We start from the raw sequence: 25,820 nt of genomic DNA on the forward strand, positions 1-25,820 counted from the left end.
TCCTTGGTAGGGGTAATGTTGGAGCACTCGCCTGGATGAAACCTGAACACCGCCCCAGTTGTATCTCCCGTTACCCTTTGATGGAAGATGTCTTTGCATGTTGGGATAGGCTAGTCAGAGTGGAGAGTCATCTTTCTACCTCTGCCTCGCCGGTTACTCCAGTACGAGAAAATCCTGAAAATGGGCTGGAAAACAAGAGACATATCTTGGGTTCCTCTTACACACTAGCAGAGGCAGCTATATATAATACCACTAGTCAGGGTAAGCTTAAAACGTGTGAAGGTCTGATGGAGTGGAATAGAGATCTGTTCTCTTCTTGGTTTCGAGTAGCACAGTTAACTCATTATTTCAACAATTCCCGGGATAGGGATTCTTTTACTAGACAGAGAACGACATTTGAGACGCTTTGCACTGCGGCAAACACCCCACAACATCTAGTCTCACTCCTCTATCGATTATTATTGGAGGGGAGTGGAGTGGCGGTCCCTTCCTATGCGGCTGCTTGGCAAAGAGAGCTCAATTTGGAGATAGATGCAAAATCCTGGCTGACTATATTTAGTAAAGCAAAAAAGGCCTCGGTCTCGGCAAGGCTCCAAGAAATGCATTACAAATTCCTGAGCTGGTGGTATTTGACACCGCAGAGATTGAGGAAAATATACCCACATACAAATGGGGAGTGCTGGAGGGGCTGTGGAATGGAGGGTACACTGCTACACATATGGTGGCATTGCCCACTGATACAGCCCTTTTGGGAGGTTGTGCTCCGTGAGAGCAGTAGACTTTTAAACATCATATTGCCACCTAATCCAAACTATCTTATATATCATGACATGCCTAAAATTGCAATGGAGGCGAAACGCCACCTGTTCCTCCTGATGCTAAATTGTGCGAAAGGTCTCATCCCGAAACATTGGAAATCATTGCACATACCAAGTCTGAGAGAGTGGAGGGCTGGGGTGTGGGATCTGCTAGGACTTGAGAAATTTCATTACTTGAAAGCTGGGAAGATGGAGACCCACGAGTACATGACGCTAATTTGGGAAGGCAAAACTGTGTAGGGTCAGGTCGCCTGCTGAAGAGGTCTAGGTATTAACAACAGCATATCTGAGTCATGAAGCTCCCAAAGTTGTTGTTTTTTTTTTTTTTTTTTTTTTTTTTTTTCTTTTCTCCTTCTTGGCTTCACAATTTATTCTTCTCTTTCTCCTTCTTCTCCCCCCTTAAGCTAGCTTACTGAGATAAACTGTGGTAATGGAACACTGAAAGAAAGATGCTTATCTGATTGACACTTGGTGTAATAGATGAGTATAAAACTGAACCACTAATATCTTAAATTCAAGCGAATGCCCCTACATTGAAAATTTTTGACTGAATCAACATATGCTTAGACAAGATGTTAATTGTGTAGGATATATCTAACAGTGAACAAACAAATTGTTAATGCAGAACATGTTAAGCTGGAATATGTAGTAACATCTTTGACTTGTTATCTCATGTCATGTGCATACATACTGAACCGACTGTAATGTTCTATATATGTTCACTCAATAAAGCTTTCTTTTAAAATTAAAAAATAAATATAAATCCTAAAATAGCTACAATGTAATTATTAGTTATATTGTAGCTATATTAGGGTTTATTTTATAGGTAAGTATTTAGTTTTAAATAGGATTAATTTATTTAATTATAGGAATATTATTTCATTTTATTTAAATTATATTTATGTTAGGGGGGTGTTAGGGTTAGGGTTAGACTTAGGTTTAGGGGTTAATAACTTTATTATAGTAGTGGCGACGTTGGGGGCGGCAGATTAGGGGTTAATAATTGTAGGTAGGTGGCGGCGATGTTAGGGAGGGCAGATTAGGGGTTAATAAAATTTATTATAGAGTTTGCAAGGCGGAAGTGCGGCGGTTTAGGGTTTAATACATTTATTATAGTGGCGGAGAGTTCAGGTCGGCAGATTAGGGGTTAATAAGTGTAGGTAAGGTAGCGGCGACGTTGTGGGGGGCAGATTAGGGGGTAATAAATATAATATAGGTGTCGGCGATGTTAGGGGCAGCAGATTAGGGGTTCATAGGTATAATGTAGGTTGCGGCGGTGTCCGGTCGGCAGATTAGGGGTTAAAAAAATTTATTAGGTGGTTGGCGATGTGGGGGTGGCTCGGTTTAGGGGTACATAGGTAGTTTATGGGTGTTAGTGTACTTTATAGCACAGTAGTTAGGAGCTTTATAATCCGGCGTTAGCCCATAAAGCTCTTAACTACTGACTTTTTTGGCGGTAGGAATCTTGTCGGTAGAGGCTCTACCGCTCAGTTCTTCCAAGACTCCAAATACCAGCATTAGGCAAATCCCATAGAAAAGATAGGATACGCAATTGACCTAATGGGATCTGCGGTAGCCTGGAGTCGCGGAAAGGAAGTGAGCGGTAGACCCTTTCCTGGCTGACTCTAAATACCAGCGGGCGGTAAAAAGCAGCATTAGGACCCCTTAACGCTGCTTTTGACGGATAACGCCAAACTCTAAATCTACCCATATGTGTCAGCAACAATCAAAAAACCAAAAGTAGTGTCTCCATAATCCTTTTGGTAGTGTGAACAATGATGGAAAAAATGCCAAAATATAAAAGACAATGCAGTAATCCTCCTGTGGAAAAATAAAAAAGATATAGTGTAGAACCTGGTTTCTCAACAGACGGGCCGTGGCCCAGTACCGGGCCGTGATAGCCCTGCTGGTGGGCCCTGACCTGTCATGCCCCCACTGCACACTCTTACCCCACTGCAAACCAGGTTGCAGACTGAGACCAATCAAGGCCCCAGGAACACTGTCTCACACTGACCAAAATGTATTAAATTGTATGCAAATTTACATGGTAGCCTTCCTGCCCTGCCCCCAACAGGCCCCTCATCCTACAGAGCCAGGACCTCCAATATTAAGGGCCAGAGAAAGGGCACCCAACCTCCAGGGCCAGACCCCACACTCCATGGCCCTCACAGCGACAGACCCCTGCCAGGGCCCCCCCTAAACCCACACTTATTTGCTTAGTTACTGATAGGGCAACTGAAAACTCCAGCTTAAGGAATGCACCAAGATCCATGGAGATACCATTTGTGGGCCCCCCTATACTTGCTGGTCCCTCGGCCCAGGTCCTATTTGCCTGGCTGATCAGCCCGCCCCTGCTGCTCACTATATACAGATAAAAAAATAAATATTTATATATATATATATATATATATATATATATATATAAATATATATATAAATAAACTACTGGGCCCCGGACATGTCTAGCTAAAATTTACCGGGCCTTGAGGTCACTTTGGTTGAGAACCACTGCTTTAGAGTACAGTAGTTAAGAGCTTTATAAACCGGCGTTAGCCCAGAAAGCTCTTAACTACTGACTTTTTTCCTGCGGCTGGAGCTTTGTCTAACGCTCACTTCAGACACGACTCTAAATACCGGAGTTAGAAAAATCCCATTGAAAAGATAGGATACGCAATTGACGTAAGGGGATCTGCGGTATGGAAAAGTCGCGGCTGAAAAGTGAGCGTTAGACCCTTTTTTGAGTGACTCCAAATACCAGAGGTAGCCTAAAACCAGCGTTAGGAGCCTCTAACGCTGGTTTTCACAGCTAACGCCAAACTCTAAATCTAGGCCTGTATCTTTTTTATTTTTCCACAGGAGGATTACTGCATTGTCTTTTATATTTTGGCATTTTTTTCATTATTGTTCACACTACCAAAAGGATTATGAAGATACTACTTTTGGTTTTTTGATTGTTGCTGACTCTTAGTTTTTATCGTATCTCCATTGGTTTTCTCACACCACCACAGGCTATTTTTATTTTTATTATTATTTTCATTTTTATCTTTATTTTTTCACGTTATCACTGACACCTATTGGATTTCATTTTTGGATAATTTTTGGATTATTTGGATACATCATTGGATTGCCTCACTATTACCTACACAAGTATTTATCTTCACTGTCTCACTGTTATTTATCATCATTGTTTCCTCAGTTGTTCTTTATTGACTGATTGTCTGCTTATTTTGTATTTTCCACCAATATTTGACTTGTTTGTTATCCACTCTGCAGTTTTATCTACTGCCATTGCTTTTATTGATTTTATTGTGCATTTTATCTGGAATATTTTTTACTTCTATTTTTTATTTTTTATTCTTTACCTCTATGGATCCATGTTTGTATCTACATTTGTGTTGCCTTATGTATATGTATATCTGAATAAATTATTTTTAGATTAGTATTTGTCCTTACCTTAGCCTCCTTTAGGGTAGGCGCCTGGGTCTTCACATTAATATCTTTTGCACTTATTGCGGTGACAGGAGTCACCATTTCCCGGGCGATAGGGTACACATATTTTGGCGATTAGGTTAACCCTTCTCTATCAAAACACATACATTTAAGCAGCATCTCAAGGTTAAAGGGACAGTATACTATGATATTGTTTTTTTAAGGTTTATTTGTGTATTTGAAATAGCTGATTTTGTTGTTTGAAGCCACAACCTAATCAAATGGATTGATCTTGTAGTTAGAATCAGATCTCATCACTTTATCACATTGTGTACATATACTTGCTTATTTACTTTATATTTGTTCTTAAAACAATCAACAATACTTGGAGGAGAGAACAATGGGAAATCATAATTGTATTACCTTCATCTCTTTAGAACCCTCTGAAGTGTAATTTATTCTAATGTTGACACAGCTTGGCATTGATGCCAAAATATATAAAGGGACAGTCAAGTCCAAAGAAAACCTTCTTGTTTCAAATAGGGCATGTCATTTAAAACTACTTTCAGATTTAATTCTATCACTTGCTTTGTTCTCTTTGTATTCTTAGTTGAGAGCTAAACCTAGGATGGCTCATATGATAATTTCTAGGACCTTCTTGAAGGCTGCCTCTTTGCAATTGTGTCAAACCAATCACAGACACCACAACCTCTCACCTGCAGACTTAAAACACCTGATAATGCCCATCTATCAGTAACATCACTACTATATATACCCATGTGTCAATTTATATTTAATGTGAGATACATTGATTTACATCTTAGAAGTGAATATTACTATATGTACCCTTCATAAACAACTATTGTGGATGTGAGTTATAGTACAAGAATATGTCATAAACAGGATAATGTAACCTGTTTTATTGCCATTTCCACACAGGTCATATTATATGTTTTAACAATATTAGTGTACTAAAACACACCTCACATGGATGTGGATAACAATTATATGGTAAATAACAGAGGACAAGATTTATGGTGAACTATAAGAATATTTATTTCTTTTTTGGCTTCTTGGATGAGGGGGCTGAGGTGACTGTAGTGGATTTCCTTGTTCTCCTGGTTTGAGAAGATTCTGATGTTTCTGCTGGTGTGCTGGCCACAGATGATAGGCTGGAGGCAGTGTCTTGCTGGTGTGTAAAGTGCTCAACCAACACACCCAAGAGTTGTTCTCTTCATCTATTGTCCATTTGCATCTGCATATCAGACAGAATTCGCATCATCTGTAACTGGTTCTGAACACTTGCACTTAACGATGCTGCCATGTCCCTCTGTAGCTCTATGCTACGTTGTTGTATCCTCTCTTGCCTCCTGAAGAACCTCTCTTGGCCTCTTTGTATGCTCTCAGTGCTTGTTATAACCCACTTCCTGTCCTCCAACTCATTGCTCGACCCCCTGCAATCTGGCTTCCATCCCCAACACTCAACTGAGACTGCCCTCAATCTCCTTTCTGCTAAAAACAAAAGCTACTACTATATACTCATCTTACTTGACCTCTCTGCTGCCTTTGACACTGTTGACCATTTCCTTCTCCTACGGACTCTCAGCTCTGTGACACTGACCTCTCCTGGATTCACTCTTATCTCTCTAACAGATCCTTCTCCATCTCTTTTGCTTGTGACTTCTCCTCTTTATTGCCTCTGTCTGTTGGAGTACCTCAAGGCTTCGTCCTGGGTCCTAGTCTACTCTTCTCTATTTACACTTCTTCACTGGGTAAACTTATCCACAGCTATGGCTTCAACTACCACCTCTATGCTGATGCTACCCAGATCTACCTTACAACCCCTACACTCTCTCCTTCTGTCAATTCTCACATCAGCGACTGCTTATCTGGCATTTCCTCCTGGATGGCCTCTCACCACCTAAAAATAAACATGTCCAAAACCAAACTACTTCTAACCCCCCCCCCCTCTAACTCTACTCCAGTTTCTAAATTCTCCATCACTGTTGGCGGCACTACGTTCTCCCCATCACCCCAGTCTGCTGCCTCGGAGTCACACTTGACTCAAATCTGTCCTTCCTTCCCCACATCCAATTTCTCTCTTCATCCTGTTGCAACCACCTACAAAATATCACCAAAATTCGTTCATTTCTGAGTGCTGAAACTACTAAACAGCTAATCCACTCCCTGGTAATTTCCCGACTTGACTACTGTAATAACTTACTATCTGGCCTCCCTCTCTCCCGCCTCTTTCCCCTTCAATCCATCCTAAATGCATCTGCTAGGCTAATCCACCTCTCTTGATGCTCTGTTTCTGCTGCACCTCTCTGTGAGTCCCTTCACTGGCTCCCCATTCACAGCAGAATTAAATTCAAAATTCTCACCCTGACCTACAAAGCCCTCACCAACCCACCCCCTAAGATCCAATAATGACCTGCTCCTTGCGTCCTCTACCATCACCTCCTCTCATGCTAGACTACAGGACTTCTCTCGTGCGGCACCAACCCTCTGAAACACACTTCCTCGAGCTGTCAGACTTTCAACTTACCTCTCCTCCATTAAACGTTCCCTAAAGATGTTTTTGTTCATGGAAGCTTATCACCCAACTCATTAACAAATGAACTTCACTTACCCAACAGTTGCCCTCTATTTCTTCTATATATTTCTTCATTAATATCACTCTCACCTTTGCAATCCCCAACTTTACTTATAACGCAATTAGCAATCTAGCGGAAGCGCTAAATAGCTCGCCACTTATGGCCCGTTATGTAAAAATCTAAAGGTGTTACTGTCCCTTATATATAGTATTAACGGCAGGGGCATTTTAGGATTGGAATTAATGGCCAAAACACACAACAAGTGCACAATTGTTATAAATGCATTAGAAAGTTAGTACTTGGGCTGCATGAACTCCCTGTGTGGCATCGGATTGCCAGTTTTGGGCCATTCTGTTCCGTATGGTTCCGGTAGTACTCGGGGTGCATGAACTCCCTGTGTGGCATCGGATTGCCAGTTTTGGGCTGTTCTGTTCCGTATGGTTCCGGTAGTACTTGGGGTGCATGAACTCCCTGTGTGGCATCGGATTGCCAGTTTTTGACCATTCTGTTCAGTATGGTTCCATTAGTACTTGGGTTGCATGAACTCCCTGTGTGGCATCGGATTGTCAGTTTTGGACTGTTCTGTGCCATATGATTCCGTTAGTACTTGGGCTGCATGAACTCCCTGTGTGGCATGGTATTGCTAGTTTTGGGCTTTTATGTTTCATATGGTTTTGATAGTACTTGGGCTGCATGAACTCCCTGTGTGGCATGGTATTGCTAGTTTTGGGCTGCTCTGTTCCGTATGGTTTCGTTAGTACTTGGGCTGCATGAACTCCCTGTGTGGCATTAGATTGCTAGTTGTGGGCTGTTCTGTTCCGTATGGTTCCGTTAGTACTTGGGCTGCATGAACTCCCTGTGTGGCATGGTATTGCTAGTTTTGGGCTGCTCTGTTCCGTATGGTTTCGTTAGTACTTGGGCTGCATGAACTCCCTGTGTGGCATTAGATTGCTAGTTGTGGGCTGTTCTGTTCCGTATGGTTCCGTTAGTACTTGGGCTGCATGAACTCCCTGTGTGGCATGGTATTGCTAGTTTTGGGCTTTTATGTTCCGTATGGTTTTGTTAGTACTTGGGCTGCATGAACTCCCTGTGTGGCATGGTATTGCTAGTTTTGGGCTGCCCTGTTCCATATGGTTTTGTTAGTACTTGGGCTGCATGAACTCCCTGTGTGGCATGGTATTGCTAGTTTTGGGCTGCTCTGTTCCGTATGGTTTCGTTAGTACTTGGGCTGCATGAACTCCCTGTGTGGCATGGTATTGCTAGTTTTGGGCTGCTCTGTTCCGTATGGTTTCGTTAGTACTTGGGCTGCATGAACTCCCTGTGTGGCATGGTATTGCTAGTTTTGGGCTGCTCTGTTCCGTATGGTTTCGTTAGTACTTGGGCTGCATGAACTCCCTGTGTGGCATTAAATTGCTAGTTGTGGGCTGTTCTGTTCCGTATGGTTCCGTTAGTACTTGGGCTGCATGAACTCCCTGTGTGGCATGGTATTGCTAGTTTTGGGCTTTTATGTTTCATATGGTTTTGATAGTACTTGGGCTGCATGAACTCCCTGTGTGACATGGTATTGCTAGTTTTGGGCTGCTCTGTTCCATATGGTTTCGTTAGTACTTGGGCTGCATGAACTCCCTGTGTGGCATGGTATTGCTAGTTTTGGGCTGCTCTGTTCCGTATGGTTTCGTTAGTACTTGGGCTGCATGAACTCCCTGTGTGGCATGGTATTGCTAGTTTTGGGCTGCTCTGTTCCGTATGGTTTCGTTAGTACTTGGGCTGCATGAACTCCCTGTGTGGCATGGTATTGCTAGTTTTGGGCTGCTCTGTTCCGTATGGTTTCATTAGTACTTGGGCTGCATGAACTCCCTGTGTGGCATGGTATTGCTAGTTTTGGGCTTTTATGTTCCGTATCACCCCAGTCTGCTGCCTCGGAGTCACACTTGACTCAAATCTGTCCTTCCTTCCCCACATCCAATTTCTCTCTTCATCCTGTTGCAACCACCTACAAAATATCTCCAAAATTCGTTCATTTCTGAGTGCTGAAACTACTAAACAGCTAATCCACTCCCTGGTAATTTCCCGACTTGACTACTGTAATAACTTACTATCTGGCCTCCCTCTCTCCCGCCTCTTTCCCCTTCAATCCATCCTAAATGCATCTGCTAGGCTAATCCACCTCTCTTGATGCTCTGTTTCTGCTGCACCTCTCTGTGAGTCCCTTCACTGGCTCCCCATTCACAGCAGAATTAAATTCAAAATTCTCACCCTGACCTACAAAGCCCTCACCAACCCACCCCCTAAGATCCAATAATGACCTGCTTCTTGCGTCCTCTACCATCACCTCCTCTCATGCTAGACTACAGGACTTCTCTCGTGCGGCACCAACCCTCTGAAACACACTTCCTCGAGCTGTCAGACTTTCAACTTACCTCTCCTCCATTAAACGTTCCCTAAAGATGTTTTTGTTCATGGAAGCTTATCACCCAACTCATTAACAAATGAACTTCACTTACCCAACAGTTGCCCTCTATTTCTTCTATATATTTCTTCATTAATATCACTCTCACCTTTGCAATCCCCAACTTTACTTATAACGCAATTAGCAATCTAGCGGAAGCGCTAAATAGCTCGCCACTTATGGCCCGTTATGTAAAAATCTAAAGGTGTTACTGTCCCTTATATATAGTATTAATGGCAGGGGCATTTTAGGATTGGAATTAATGGCCAAAACACACAACAAGTGCACAATTGTTATAAATGCATTAGAAAGTTAGTACTTGGGCTGCATGAACTCCCTGTGTGGCATCGGATTGCCAGTTTTGGGCCATTCTGTTCCGTATGGTTCCGGTAGTACTTGGGGTGCATGAACTCCCTGTGTGGCATCGGATTGCCAGTTTTTGACCATTCTGTTCAGTATGGTTCCATTAGTACTTGGGTTGCATGAACTCCCTGTGTGGCATCGGATTGTCAGTTTTGGACTGTTCTGTGCCATATGATTCCGTTAGTACTTGGGCTGCATGAACTCCCTGTGTGGCATGGTATTGCTAGTTTTGGGCTTTTATGTTTCATATGGTTTTGATAGTACTTGGGCTGCATGAACTCCCTGTGTGGCATGGTATTGCTAGTTTTGGGCTGCTCTGTTCCGTATGGTTTCGTTAGTACTTGGGCTGCATGAACTCCCTGTGTGGCATTAGATTGCTAGTTGTGGGCTGTTCTGTTCCGTATGGTTCCGTTAGTACTTGGGCTGCATGAACTCCCTGTGTGGCATGGTATTGCTAGTTTTGGGCTGCTCTGTTCCGTATGGTTTCGTTAGTACTTGGGCTGCATGAACTCCCTGTGTGGCATTAGATTGCTAGTTGTGGGCTGTTCTGTTCCGTATGGTTCCGTTAGTACTTGGGCTGCATGAACTCCCTGTGTGGCATGGTATTGCTAGTTTTGGGCTTTTATGTTCCGTATGGTTTTGTTAGTACTTGGGCTGCATGAACTCCCTGTGTGGCATGGTATTGCTAGTTTTGGGCTGCTCTGTTCCATATGGTTTCGTTAGTACTTGGGCTGCATGAACTCCCTGTGTGGCATGGTATTGCTAGTTTTGGGCTGCTCTGTTCCATATGGTTTCGTTAGTACTTGGGCTGCATGAACTCCCTGTGTGGCATGGTATTGCTAGTTTTGGGCTGCTCTGTTCCGTATGGTTTCGTTAGTACTTGGGCTGCATGAACTCCCTGTGTGGCATGGTAGTGCTAGTTTTGGGCTTTTATGTTCCGTATGCTTGGGTGTAATTACTATGATGTGTGCTTTCATTTTTAAACTGTAACTAATAAATTGTCGTTTTAACTATCCATCTACAGTGCAGTTTGCAATCCTTTCCATCTAAGTGGTTGTGTTGCTGGTTTTGTTAGTACTTGGGCTGCATGAACTCCTTGTGTGGCATGGGATTGCTAGTTTTGGACTGCTCTGTTCTGTATGGTTTCGTTAGTACTTGGGCTGCATGAACTCCCTGTGTGGCATGGTATTGCTAGTTTTGGGCTTTTATGTTCTGTATGCTTGGGTGTAATTACTATGATGTGTGCTTTCATTTTTAAACTGTAACTAATAAATTGTCGTTTTAACTATCCATCTACAGTGCAGTTTGCAATCCTTTCCATCTAAGTGGTTGTGTTGCTGGTTTTGTTAGTACTTGGGCTGCATGAACTCCTTGTGTGGCATGGGATTGCTAGTTTTGGACTGCTCTGTTCTGTATGGTTTCGTTAGTACTTGGGTTACATGAACTCCATGTGTGGCATTAGATTGCTAGTTTTGAGCTGTTTTGTTCCGTATGGTTCCATTAGTACTTGGGTTGCATGAACTCCCTGTGTGGCATCGAATTGCAGTTTTGGGCTGTTCTGTTCCATATGGTTCTGTTAGTACTTGGGTTACATTAACTCCCTGTGTGGCATCGGATTGCAGTTTTTGGGTGTTCTGTTCTGTATGGTTCCATTAGTACTTGGGCTGCATGAACTCCCTGTGTGGCATAAGATTGCTAGTTTTGGGCTGTTCTGTTCCGTATGGTTCCGTTAGTACTTGGGCTACATGAACTCCCTGTGTGGCATAAGATTGCTAGTTTTGGACTGTTCTGTTCCGTATGGTTCCGTTAGTACTTGGGTTGCCTGTACTCCCTGTGTGTCATCGGATTGCTAGTTTGTTCTGTTCCATATGATTCCGCTAGTACTTGGGTTGCATGAACTCCCTGTGTGGCATGGGATTGCTAGTTTTGGGCTGTTCTAGTCCGTATGGTTATGTTTCGCTTGGAGCAGATGGCTGCTTATACGGATCTCTTCTGTCTTTTCCACAAGTTCCTTCTCACACTGATCCCCTTCACACTTTTGTTACTAGAGTATAATATCCCAGTTAGTGGTGAATGTTCTTGTCCCAAGAGTCTAAGGGCTTGATGATATAAACTTTGCAAGCTCAAACCTACTTTTTCTCCCCAACTCTCGCAGGGTTGCCCCCCTGGGATGGTCGTAAAAAAGGGGGAGTCCCTGCGAGTGGCGAGATGGCTCCTATTAAAAGTATTGGAGCTTGCTAGATAGGGACACTTCACTCCTTAGAGCAAAGTTAGCAGGGGGAGCACTTTCAAATTAAAATCCTGCAGCCAATATAACTCACATTGCGCTGCTTTCTGCTTATAGCATCTTACATTTGCCTATATTTTTGTATGCATGTGTTTTTCTATTAGGGTTATAATTATTTTGAGTGTTCTGAGATAAGCAGTGCAAAAATCTTTATAGAATTACGCTGGGATTAGAGAGACATTTTCATATACGTCCATGGAACGCCCATGTTCTGCCCATTTTACAAAAAAAAACAACAATTACGCTTTGTATTTTGTATTTAGAATAACAAATTTCTGCATGATTTTTGCACATCCAGTGTACTACAATTACGATTTACACTGTGAATATTGAATTTGATTTTTTCCTGTGTAAATTACATATAAATTTTACGTTTTTGTTAATATGCGATTTGGTGATTTGGTGAAGAATTTTGTTACGATTTTTGATGCATCTTAACAGTACAATTGTTCCCTGCTTATTTTTGTGCGATTGGTTCAAATATTTGTTTTGTATGATGTTTAAAATACGAATTTAATTGTGCATTTTTCATATGAAAATGCAATATACGTCCCTTAGCAAGACACCCCGTTTTCAGGGTAAAAAGTAGCTTTAGATCATTCCACCGGGGAAATAGAAGGACTGGCGAGCATTCTTTAATATTCTCGCCAGCTCAGAGAGCTTTCAATCATCAAACCCTAAGCTTACACTTTGGAATTGGACACAGATGTGTCACATTCGTCACTGCAGAACACACAGCGCACGCAGAGATCATGAATATCCAGGAACCTGGCACAAACTTCACAAGCTACATTTATTTCTGACCTTATGAATTTTTAAATCCTTAGCATGATTCATAACATTTTTTTCATTTCATATTTTAGTGAATGAAAGAGATGTGTTGGCTAAAACCAGCCCATTATATCAGGGTGTGAGAAAACCACTGAATAATGAGCTAAAGTTACAGAGACCTCCGCACCCAGCTCTGAAGACAGAGAAATAAACCTGTCTCTAAAAATGTCAGATTACAACATGTAAAGTATTTTGTTATTATTAAAAACAAAATACATTGTTTTCTTTTTGTCCTTTTAAATGTAGGGAAGTCCAATCATAGTAGTATTTTAAGGCTGAGATTTAGGAGAAAGTAAACAACTAAAAACTAAAACAGGTATAAAAGATTGCTTTTCTTAAAGGGACATAATACTCATATGCTAAATCCCTTGAAAGTGATGAAGTATAACTGTAAAAAGCTGACATGAAAATATCACCTGAACATCTCTGAGTAAAACGGGAAGAAATTTTACTTCACAATTTCCTCAGCTCACCAGAGTAAGTGCTCTGTTAACAGTTATACTTCAGCTGCTGTAACACTGCAAGTTGAACCACCCAAAAAAACAATAGCCAATCAGCATCAGCAGTGCTGAGGTCATCCTTTGCTTTGCTGTGATCTCATGAGGTTTGTCTGAAATCTTGTAAGATTTAATAGTAAACTTCCTTAAACTGAATAGGAAAATAACACGACTGCTGTACGTGACAGATGCACCCTCACAAGTCATGGGACAAACATCCTGATTACAATGGGGTAAAAAATCTCACGTGCTTCATGTCCCTTTGAGTATGGCAGACAATGAGTACAGTGTCCTTTTAAATAGGTGCAATTGAGGAAAAATAAATACAGTAAATTGCATAATCAACAAATCTATAATAAAAGACAAAGCAATATCTTACTCTGAATTACAAACAAGCAGATTTCTTTCTAACAAATTTCAAAATTTCCTTTGCTTACCCTGACCCCTCTATCACGCGGTTGCTATTGGCAAATCACAGACTAATATACAAATACACTGTGACCTTTTTCATGTGGTCAGTAGGAGCTGGTGTCTCTGTCAGTGAGCAGTAATAGATGTAAGTGAGACTGAGGATGTAACCGATATTAAACTCTATATCAGTACAATACTAAGTACCAGGGCCGCCACTAGAAATTTTGGGGCCCCTGACTCAACCATTGATCAGGCCCCCCCCCCGCTCCTTTGACATGTGCAATTTTTGACCAAGTGACTAAAACGTATATTTAAACTTGGAAATGTTGTAAAAGTAGTAACATACACAGACACACACACACAGACACACTCATACACTGAAACACACAAACACACACACACATAAGGATTCACATATAGACACTCTAGCAGACACGCAAAGAAACACACTCAGACACAGACACCCAAACAGGCACTCAGCACTTGTTTACATTGACCTGACAAGTAATGAGGTAAACTACAGTTTTGTAAAAAAAGGAGATTTAGAAAACAAAATATGGAGTTCTAATTATATATTTTTTTTTTTTTTTCAAATAATATTTTATTGAGGTTATAACAGCATATACACAACAGTCTCATCAACAGATTACACAACTCCATATGCATTATACTGGCATGACATGACATTTTAGGCACCTCATTTTTAAATTATATGGCTTCGCAATGCCCTCTGTCAAACAGGTCCAGTCAAGGAACCAGAAATTACTCAAAACAATTGAGGGCATGGTAATGATGATAATAGTAAAAGTTACAGTTCAGTGTATATGGGGTAAATACAAACTCTGGCACAAACTCGCAGTATCAAAGTAAGGAGGCATAGGAGGGCACCCATGTAGCTCTGTGTAAGTCGGCGGTTGATAAAAGCCTGGTGCAAAACTTTCCTCAGCTGCTATTTTGAACAATATTATCCATTAACACTAAACATTTATAAAGATATAAACATTATTAAGACTATTATCTTGAAAATACTTCAGATAAACTGGGATTCATAAACATAATTAAGTTTCCTGTATTGGAGCCCCGAGAGCCATTTTTCAAAATTGCAGGGAAATACCAAGTCATGGCTCTGCGGGTTGGACAGAGGCTACCAAACTCTGTCAAAAGGTGTGCAGAAGAGAGGATTTACTCCTACCTGCACAAGAATAGTGGGGGGCGGAGGGTAAACCGGGAATAGTGTGTCCTACTGTTACTAATTTATATATCTACTAAGTTAATCGGCCCTAGGTTCACCTTAATCAGGGCACTATAATATAGGCAATATCCTCTAGGTGTACTGCTAGGGGCATAAAATAGGGGTTTATATATTACTAGGTTCTGATATTCAGGGCATCATTTCTTATCTCAGGCTGTTACTCTTAATCAACATATATACATACCCCCTTCAGCAAAGGTGGGGGAGGAGCAGCTTATACAATTATACACCATAGATTATTGACCCACTCTATAAACAGTAAAGCAATCTAGATATGACAAACTCTGAACACGTAATCATAGATATACAATACACTCTGAAATCTATATTGGTTCTAGCATCCATGCAAGTGGTTGTTACATTCCTGTGTGAGGGCTATGCTAAAGCTAGTATGTACTGACTACATAAATAAGTAAGAGAAAAACATAGGGTATTGATATCGCAACTTAACATCATTTAAGTCTAAACAACCTTCAATAAATATATAAAGGTACAGCCCATACATATAGAGACACAGTTGCCTATAGTAAAGAAAACAATAGAGGACATTTACATCTAATAACAAGGAGAACTAGGCACATAGACCCATAGGCCATACTGCCCAAGTTACCTTCTAGTGTAGTCCTGCTCTTTCTTTCCCGGCTTAGGCTGCAATAACAATGGAGGGGACAGAGTTTTGAGAGGCTATATGTAGGAATAAGGTTATAAGATTACACACATTAAGAATTACATGAGTGTTAGGTTCAGCGTCTGCAGCTTAGAATGACACTTAGGCACATAGTATATGAACATTGCTCTCTTGTCCTTAAATTACAGAAATGGTCTCCCCTAATATATTCTCAGGCAACATAGCCATCATAAAGTAGGAGAGAAGGAGACTACAGAGTCACTGTGTGTGCCGGCGAAGGGTACATGTTTTCGCTAGAGTATCTGTGCAAAGTCACCAAAAAGCAATGTGTACTCAGAGCCCCACGATAACTGCAAGGATCCTGGGGAACTAGATCTCCAATCTCTCCCCCTAACCAACACCTGCCCTGATGGTCTGAATCAGACTAAGCATGGCTGGAATACCAGAACAGAGATCCAAAGGGGAGTAATGACACATAGCCCGATACTTCCATAATGACTGGCGACGTTCCCAACAAGGAAGCTGTGGTAAGCCTGTAGGTCTGTTGACAGAAAGGGGCACGGTGGGGATTACAAGAACACTGCCGCGTCCTGTGGAGCCGGTTTCTATGCACGGATGGTCAGTCTGTAATCTCCTCCATGGAGACAGCCTGCTTGAAGCAGCAGAGGAAGAGTGAGGCTTCATCTCAAGGCGTATAGCTGTTGGTGTCAAGGGCGAGGAGCGCCCCTGAAGAACTGTAGGCACCTTGTTGCTCTGCGGCTCCTGTATTTCTATGTGCTTCTCTGGAGCATTGTCGCCACGTGTACGAGCTGCTTGTATTGTGCCTATAAGGGCATCCAGCCTCTCGCACATCTTCTTCCCATATTCCTCCAGTAAGTCCTTGAGACCCATGTAAAGCACTTGACTCTCCATGTTGGGCAGCAGTGCATCCCGGCATCCATTAGACATTATGGTACAGCTTGGGAGATTATTAGGTGCTTCAAACTATTATTGAATATTGGGGAAGGTAGTCACAAAAATACTGCAAGAGCTATGTGGCTATTTGTTGAGGTATTGTTCCCCCTCAGAGATCATAGTGCTAGAGAAAAAAAGAAATTCTTTTTACAGGTTTAAATTGGTATTGGTATAGGGGAGCATACAGCAATAACTTCTATTCTCCACCCTTAGGACTGTAGATCTGATGCAGGGAAAGCAGAATAAAATAGTCACTGTGTCTTTATCGCAATAATAATCTGCATATGGTGCAAACGTGAAGTCTAACAATCCAAAACTATGTGTCTCCAAACACTGATGAGAGCAGCTTGTGACTTACGGCCTGCCATGTGGGGTGGTTCTGGGAGTTATTCCTTGGGAACTCTGCCGGAGGATGATACAGCCTGTACCCCTATCTCTCCCAAGGCTGATGGTGGTCCGGTACCCCGGTGAAAGGATCCTGTAGCTGCTGTTTGGGCTTACTCCTGTCTCGGCTGTTAGCGAGTGCCGCTGTAGGCCGCAGCCGCGGCCTTTCCTAAGGATGGGTCCGGTTCTCCCAAGCGGCCCCTGGCGACATCCGCAAATGTCATTTAAAACTGGCAAAAACAGGTATCAGGTGCCTCCACCAACCACCCTAGGATCTTCATGGGCAAAACCGCAAGGTTTAAGAGGAGTAAGCGGGTTATAATACTTATTTTTTTACAGAGCTCTGTGTCCCCACATCCTCACAGTTAGGCTGCTGGCTCCGCCCCCTTCTGATTATCTTTTTGTAAAGGAAGATGCCAACTAAATGATGACAACAGCCTGCAGTGGCTGAAAGGAAGGGCCCTGAACTGCCTAAACAATAATTTAAAGGTTAAATGGTGGATTGGTGACTTCCGGAAAGGTCGTGTTAGTCTCAAAGTCTGTAGAAAGATGTGAATAATCAGTAGTAAGGTCAAAATGTCCCACACAAACTCAAACTTGCACATACACCCAAGGAAACACTGACAGAGACAGCCTCAGAAAACACACAAAGACATACACACACACACACAGAGACACCCACAGAAAACACACAAAAGACATACACACACACACACAAACACACAGAGACAAACACATGAAAAACACAGGAAGACATACATACACACACCCTCACTGAGACATCCACAGAAAACACACGAAGATATACACACACCCTCACAGAGACACCCACAGAAAACACAGAAATACATACATACACACACACACACCCTCACAGAGACACCCATAGAAAAAGCTCGAAGACATATGCACACACGCTCACAGACATCCACAGAAAATGCACAAAGACATACACACCCACCCTCACAGAGAGACCCACAGATAAAAAATAAATACACATAGAGACACAAACCAAAGCACAAAGACATAAACACATACACCCACAGAAACACTCACAGGAGGAAACATTTATGCACCTTGCATCCCCTAAATAAACAGTGTGTGACATGCATGATAAAAAAATTGCAGAAATTAAGAGATCACTTTTTAAAGAATCATATTTGTAAATGTGCAAACAAAAATAATTCTGTGAATTCAAAATTGTACATTATTGAGCTGGGTAGATGGCTAGATGAAGAAAAGTACCTTTAAAAGATTGACATATGTTTGTTTGTTTGTTTTTTCCCTATTTTCCCCAACCAAGAGCATCACTTCAAATATAGTGTACAAATTTTCCCATCTGTCAGCTGTACTTATAGATTTTGAAAATGCTGTACTCTATATGGTCTTGGTGGGACCATAAGCTGTGGTACTCATACCATTAGATCTGGTTAAATGCAGGATTTAGGCTTGTTGGTAGGTATTTCAAAACTAAGTCAGCTGTAGTGTAAACTGAACAGTTTTAAGTTAACCTGTCTCATTTCAAACACTGAGCAATCTTAGTCTGAGAGTATAACATTTTATGCAGATGTAAAAATCTTAGATAAGATGCCTCCTTGCATCTGGAAAGTCCTTGCATAATGGGGCAGTAAACTGGAATGTATATATATATATATATATATATATATATATATATATATATATATGTATATATATATATATATATATATATATATATATATATATATATATATAAAATGCATATCTGCCAAAAGGGCATTTACCATTTGTGTATTGAGGTGGAAACATTTCTGCATGGTTTTAAATATAGAATTTCTACAGCATTGTGAAATAATCATAAATACACTGCTGCTAAAAAAATGTGTTTTTATGGACCCCTAGCCCCACCATACAACTACTACCACACTGAAGTTACAATCCAAAATTGCACAAAGAAATAAAAAACATTTGCTAAGTAAGTCCTACCTCCTCTTCAAATTAAAGTGATCTGCCGTCTGACTCAGGCACACACTGTACAAAGTGCCAAGTCTGTCTCACACTGAGAATAGTGGTTTAGTGCACACTAAGAAATCCTCTCAAATGCTAATACTTTACTCCTTGTACTAACATTGTCCATGCTCAATTAGCACTCTGCTGTAGTACACACTGGTGTTTTTTTTTAGTTCTTCCCTCATGGGGCCCCCCTGGCTCATTGGGCCCCTGACAGGAGTCACCCCTGTCACCCCCTGATGGTGGCCCTGCTAAGTACTACATATAAGTGCTATAGTAATATTAGGATAAACCTCCTCCAGTTATTACCATGTTTGTCATAAAAACTGACCCTGACCCCTTGTGTGTTTACTGTTCCTGTTGTGTGGTGCTTGAGGCACAGTAGGCAGCTGCCTTTGAGACCTTCCTGGTTAGTCACATTATTAGGGTTGTCAGGGGTCCAGTATTCAACTGAACAATCCATCTGACTGTTAGCTAAATGTAAAGAGTCTTCTTTGGGGTAGATTTACCAAGCAGCGGATGCTGCAATCTACCCCTTAAGTTTCAAGTCCGCTTGCAAGTTAAGAAGTGGCGGTCATAAGACTGTTTCTCCTTAACTCATCCGCCACCTCTGAGGATATAATCGGGATGATTGACACCCCCTGCTAGCGGCCGATTGACTGTGAATGTGCAGGGGATGGCAATGCACAAGCATTTCAACAGAAATTCTTGTGCAATGTTAAATACTGATAGCGTATGTTGTCGGCATTTAGCAATGTCGGGCGGACATGTGATAAATCTACCCGTATGTCTCAAATCACACATAGAGCAGAATAAATCAGGAACAGGCAAGGGGATCAAATCACTACCATTTTCATGTATTACTAGCATTCAAAGAGGTAAAACTATTGATTTGAATATTACTGGCGGCAAAAGGGTACAATGACTGGTCAGCTGTGAAAAATGGTAGGATCAAAAGTGTGGGGTTTTGCTGGGACATAGTAAAAGTTATCACTGTTTTAGAGCTGTGCACATGCATGTGAAGCAGAGCTAGATGTTCTTAGTGCACCAGCATTTTAAATACTGCAGCTTCTCAGAACATCAGTGGGGCTTGTATCATGTCAGCAAACTGAGTCATTACCAGATGGCAATGAGCAAGTGCTGTTTTTAAAATGCTGGTGCACAGTGCATACTTATACATATATGTTACAAAAATGCTTATTTTCAAAACTGAATGCATCCATGTGGATTCCAATTTGGCTGGAATATCCGTTTAAGTCCATCCTACATTTTGCCATGTTTGTTAAAGGCTTTCCTTCTCTTTATATGCCCTTCTTTTACAACCTTAAACTGTGCACACACTAAAGCCCACCAATAAATGCCCAGCCGCACCATGATCACCTGACCAACCCCTCAGACCACATGATCCTGCACTTACACGGCATTACCACCAGACCAACCCCTCAGACCACATGATCCTGCACTTACACGGCATTACCACCTGACCAACCCCTCAGACCACATGATCCTGCACTTACACGGCATTACCACCAACCCCTCAGACCACATGATCCTGCACTTACATGGCATTACCACCTGACCAACCCCTCAGACTACATGATCCTGCACTTACACGGCATTTCCACCTGACCAACCCCTCAGACCACATGATCCTGCATTTACACGGCATTACCACCTGACCAACCCCTCAGACCACATGATCCTGCACTTACACGGCATTACCTCACTTCACACTATGGATCCCAGCATGAAAAGAGCTGTACAATGCACGTGAGTCATAAAAATAGGGTTTGCAAATCAAACCATATACTCACACATACACCTTTAAAGCCCGCTACCCAGACCTCCCCCTTTAATTCTGCCGCAAAGCCTTTGTTGATAAGTTCTAAGTCTAAATATAAATTAAATTCCTGTCTTTCCATTGCATTTTAAAATGTTTTTTTAATGCAAACTAGCAAGCGATAATAATTAACTTCAGGGGCAAGATTACATATGCGGCATCGCCAGCAAAAGCCGGCGACGCCGGTATTTAGTCCAGTTTTGCTATCACATATACGGAGTCGCATATAAATGCGGCACGTATATTTAACCCGTCGGCGGCTATTTTTACTCTCATAAGCTAACATAGAACCACGTCGCAAATCGGTATCACATATTTAGTGCAAGGACTTACGGGGCGAAAATGGAGCCAGCCAATAGGATGAGAGCTACTGAAATCCTATTGGCTGTTCAAATCAGCCAATAGGATTTCAGTAGCTCTCATCCTATTGGCTGATTTGAATTTGAAGATACACATCAGCCAATAGGAATGCAAGGTATGCCATATTTAAATGCGTTACTTGCATTCAATATTCAGTATACGGTGGTGATCGTACAAAGAGGATTCTCCACGCTATATGGCTCTGTGGTCGCCGGTCTTCTGTTCTGTTCTGCAGTCGCCAGTCTTCACGGTTCCACAGTCCTGGATGAAGATAGAAGAGGTTGCCACGATGGAAGAAGATGTCGCCGATTGGAAGATGAAGATTACACCGCCGGACTTTAGGAAACGTGAGTACCAATGTGAGGGTTAGACTTAGGCTTTTTTTTTTTTAGATTAGGGTTTTTATTGAGCGGTTAAAGAGCTTTTTGGGGCAATGGGTAGCGTACGTTTTTTAGTGTTAGGATATTTTATTTTGGGGGGTTTGGTGGATGGGGACGTTTCACTGTTAGGGGGGACATAGCATTTTTTTTAAAGCAAAAAAGCTGTTTAACTTAGGGCAATGCCCTACGAAAGGCCCTTTTAAAGGGCTATTGGTAGTTTTGATTAAGGGGTGTTTTTATTTTGGGGGGTTTGGTGTGGGGGGTTTTACTGTTAGGGGGAATTTGTATTTTTTAAAGGTAAAATAGCTGTTTAACTTAGGGCAATGCCCTACAAAAAGCCCTTTTAAGGACTATTGGTAGTTTAGTATTAGATAAGGGGGTGTTTTTATTTTCTTAGGGATTAGGTTTAATTTTTTTATTTTTGATAATTTGGTTTATTATTTTCTGTAATATTAGACTTTTTTATTTTTTGTAATTTTAGATTAATTTAATCTTATTTTTTTTTAAGTACTGTTATGATTTTTTATTTTAATTGAAATGTAGTATTTTATGTTATTTTGAGTTAATTTAGGGGGTGTTACAGCCTTTTAGCCTGTAACGCAACATCAGTCCCGCACTCGAAAAAATGACTTTTTTTCATGGGATTCCCATAGCGCTGCCATTACGAGTTTTGCGGTGAGGCTAAAAAGCTTGCATTACAGCCTAAACCGACACGATCCGTACTGCCATCTGAGAGCAGTAGTGATGAGTTTTATGCAACAAAACTGTTACATTAAACTCATAACTAAAGTACACTTACACCCATAAACTACCTATTAACCCCTAAACCGTAGTCCTCCCGCATCGCAAATACTAAATTAAAGTTATTAACCCCTAAACCTCTGGCCTCCCACATCCCTACCACTAAATAAACCTATTAACCCATAAACCGACAGCCCCCACATTGCCAAAAACGAAATTAAACTATTAACCCCTAAAATTAATAGGATTTAAGCAGCTCTCATTTCTATTGGCTGATTTGAATCAGCCAATAGGAATGAGAGCTGCTTAAATCCTATTGGCTGATTTGAACAGCCAATAGGATTTTAGCATCCCTATTTCCTGTTGGCTGATTTAAAATTTTCAGCCAATAGGAATGCAAGGAAACCCCCAGTATAAAAGGGGTATCTTGCATTTAAATCCTCAGTGTGCGGCAGACGATTGCATGAAGAGGACCTCCACGTCGGATCGATGGACCTTCGCCTGGACCTCCTCCTTTGCGCATCGACCGGTCCACCTCCGCAGGGATGAATTAGATGCCAGTCCCGCGATAGATGAAGATGGAGCCGTCTGCCAGACGATGGAGCCGCCGGGATGAAGATCGTTCAAGCGGGACTTTAGCAACTGTGAGTACCTAAAGAGGGGTTAGTGTTTTAGGTTTTTTTAAGGTTTTTTGGGGTGTTTGTTTTTTTAGATTAGGGTTTGGGCATTGCCCTTTTAAGGACAAGAAAAAGAGCTGAATGCCCTTTTATGGGCAATGCCCATACAGATGCCCTTTTCAGGGCAATGGGTAGTTTAGTTTTTTTTAGTAAGTTTTTTTTTATTTTGTGGGTTTGGGGGGGTTTGTAATGTTAGGGGGTGTTTGTTTTTATTTTTAGAAAAAGAGCTGATTTATTTAGGGCAATGCCCTACAAAAGGCCCTTTTAAGGGCTATTGGTAGTTTATTATAGATTAGGGTTCTTTCATTTTGGGGTGGGCTTTTTTTAAAATGGGGTATTAGAATAGGGTTATTATTTTGGATAATTTGTTTGTTATTTTGTGCAATGTTTTTTTTTTTCTTTTTGGGGTGTTTTTTTTTTTTTTTAGAATAGACATTTTTTTATTTTTAATGGGCAGCAAAAGAGCTGAATGCCCTTACAAGGGGTAGATTAGGTTTTACTTTATTTTTATTTTATGGGTTTGGGAGTGGGGGCTTGTATACTGTTAGGGGGTGTTTGTTTTTCTTTTGTAGAAAAACAGCTGATTTCTTTAGGACAATGCCCTACAAAAGGCCCTTTTAAAGGGACAGTCAAGTCCAAAAAAACCTTTTATGATTTAAATAGGGCATGTAATTTTAAAAAACTTTCCAATTTACTTTTTTCACCAATTTTTCTTTGTTCTCTTTGTATTCTTAGTTGAAAGCTAAACCTAGGAGGTTCATATGCTAATTTCTGAACCCTTGAAGGCTGCCTCTAATCTAAAGGCATTTTGATAGTTTTTCAGCACTAGAGGGCTTTAGTTCATGTGTTTCATATAGATTACATTGAGCTCATGCATGTGAATTTACCATGGAGACAGCTCTGATTGGCTAAAATGCAAGTCTGTCAAAAGAACTGAAATAAAGGGGCAGTCTTCCGAGGCTTAGATACAAGGTAATTACAGAGGTAAAACGTGTATAATTATAACTGTGTTGGTTATGAAAAACTGGGGAATTGGTCATTAAGGGATTATCTATGTGTTAAAACAACAAAAATGTTGGTGTTGACTGTCCCTTTAAGGGGTCTTCGTAGTTTATTATAGATTAGGGTTTTTAATTTTTGGGTGTTTTTTTTTTAAACAGGGTATTAGAATAGGAATATTTTTTTGTTTTGGATAATTTTGTTTGTTATTTTTTGTAATGGTAGGTTTTTTTATTTTTTGTAATTTTAGTGTTTTTTTTATTTTTTGTAATGGTATGTTTTTCTTGGTTTGTAATGTTCGGTTTTAGTGTAAGACTGTTTAGGTTTCATTTCACAGGTAACTTTGTATTTATTTTAACTAAGTAATTAGTAAATAGTTAATAACTATTTCTTAACTAGTCTACCTTGTTAAAATAAATACAAAGTTACCTGTGAAATAAAAATAAATCCTAAACTAGCTACAATGTAACTATTAGTTATATTGTAGCTAGCTTAGGTTTTATTTCACAGGCAAGTATTTAGTTTTAAAAAGGAATTATTTAGTTAATATTTGTAACTTTATATTAGCCCTATTTTAATTATGTTAAAGTTAGGGGGTGTTAGGTTTAGGGTTAGGGTTAGGTTTAGGGGTTAATATACTGTAGTTTAATTTAGGTTGTTGCAATGTGGGGGGCTGGCGGTTTAGGGGTTTATTTAGTGGTAGTGATGTGGGAGAAAAGTGAAAAATGCCCAGCACTTGCTGCAATCCGGTGCCCACTCCAGGGGTCCTGCACATACCCCAAACAATAGCAAAAATACAAAAAGGTAGCAGCACCACTTGAAGAAATGTTCAATTCTTATTTATTGGGCCATCACATAAACAAAAAGCACCACGTTTCGGTCTATCTGACCTTAATCATGCTGCAGCAACGTGGTGCTTTTTGTTTATGTGATGTCCCAATAAATAAGAATTGAACATTTCTTCAAGTGGTGCTGCTACCTTTTTGTATTTTTGCTAGTTATGTGGGAGGCCAGAGGTTTAGGGGTTAATAACTTTATGTAGTGACGGCAATGTCGGGGAGCGACGGAATAGGGGTTGATATTTTTATTATAGTGTGGGCGATGTTGGGGTGCAGGGGAATAGGGGTTAATAACTTTAGTATAGTGGTGGCGATATTGGGAGCAGCAGATTGAGGGTTAATAGATTTATTTCGGTGTCAGCGATATCGGAGGCAGCAGGTTAGGGGTTAATAATGTTATGTAGGTGTCGGGGATGTCGGGGGCAGCAGATTAGGGATGTTTAGATGTGGGGTTTATATTAGGGTGTTAGGTTTAAACGCAACCTTTTTTTCCCCATTGACATCAATGGGGTTGCGTTACGGAGCATTACATTCCGCGATTGCAAGTGTTTTTCTAACACTCTCTCCCCATTGATGTCTATGGGGAAAGCGTGCATGAGCACGTCGAAGCAGCGCTTGTATTTTGTGCAGTATTGAGATCAATGCAACCATATTGCACGCACAAGCTGACTTTTCAAAAACTCGTAATGGCAGCACTATAGAGGGTGAAATAATGCACCTTTTGTTGTGTTCATTTTGCATACCCTCTATAGCGCAAAACTTGTAATCTAGGTGTTAATTAGTTACTTTGTGATGTGGAGGTTTGGCGGTTTAGAGGTTAATACAGTTATTAGGTAGTTTGCGATGTTGGGGTTGGCAGATTTAGGGGTTAATACTTTTATTTGGTAGATTGCGATGTGGGTGAATGGCAGGATTAGGGGTTAATACATTTATTAGGTAGATCGCAATGTGGGTGAATGGCGGATCAAGGGTTAATACATTTATTAGGTGGATCGCAATGTGGGTGAATGGCGGATTAGAGGTTAATAGTTTAATTAGGCATAATGCATTGTGGGGGGTTGTCGATTTAGGGGTTAATACTTTTATTATTAGTTG

The sequence above is a fragment of the Bombina bombina genome, chromosome 2, assembly GCF_027579735.1.
Source record: "Bombina bombina isolate aBomBom1 chromosome 2, aBomBom1.pri, whole genome shotgun sequence".
Lineage (NCBI taxonomy): Eukaryota > Metazoa > Chordata > Amphibia > Anura > Bombinatoridae > Bombina > Bombina bombina.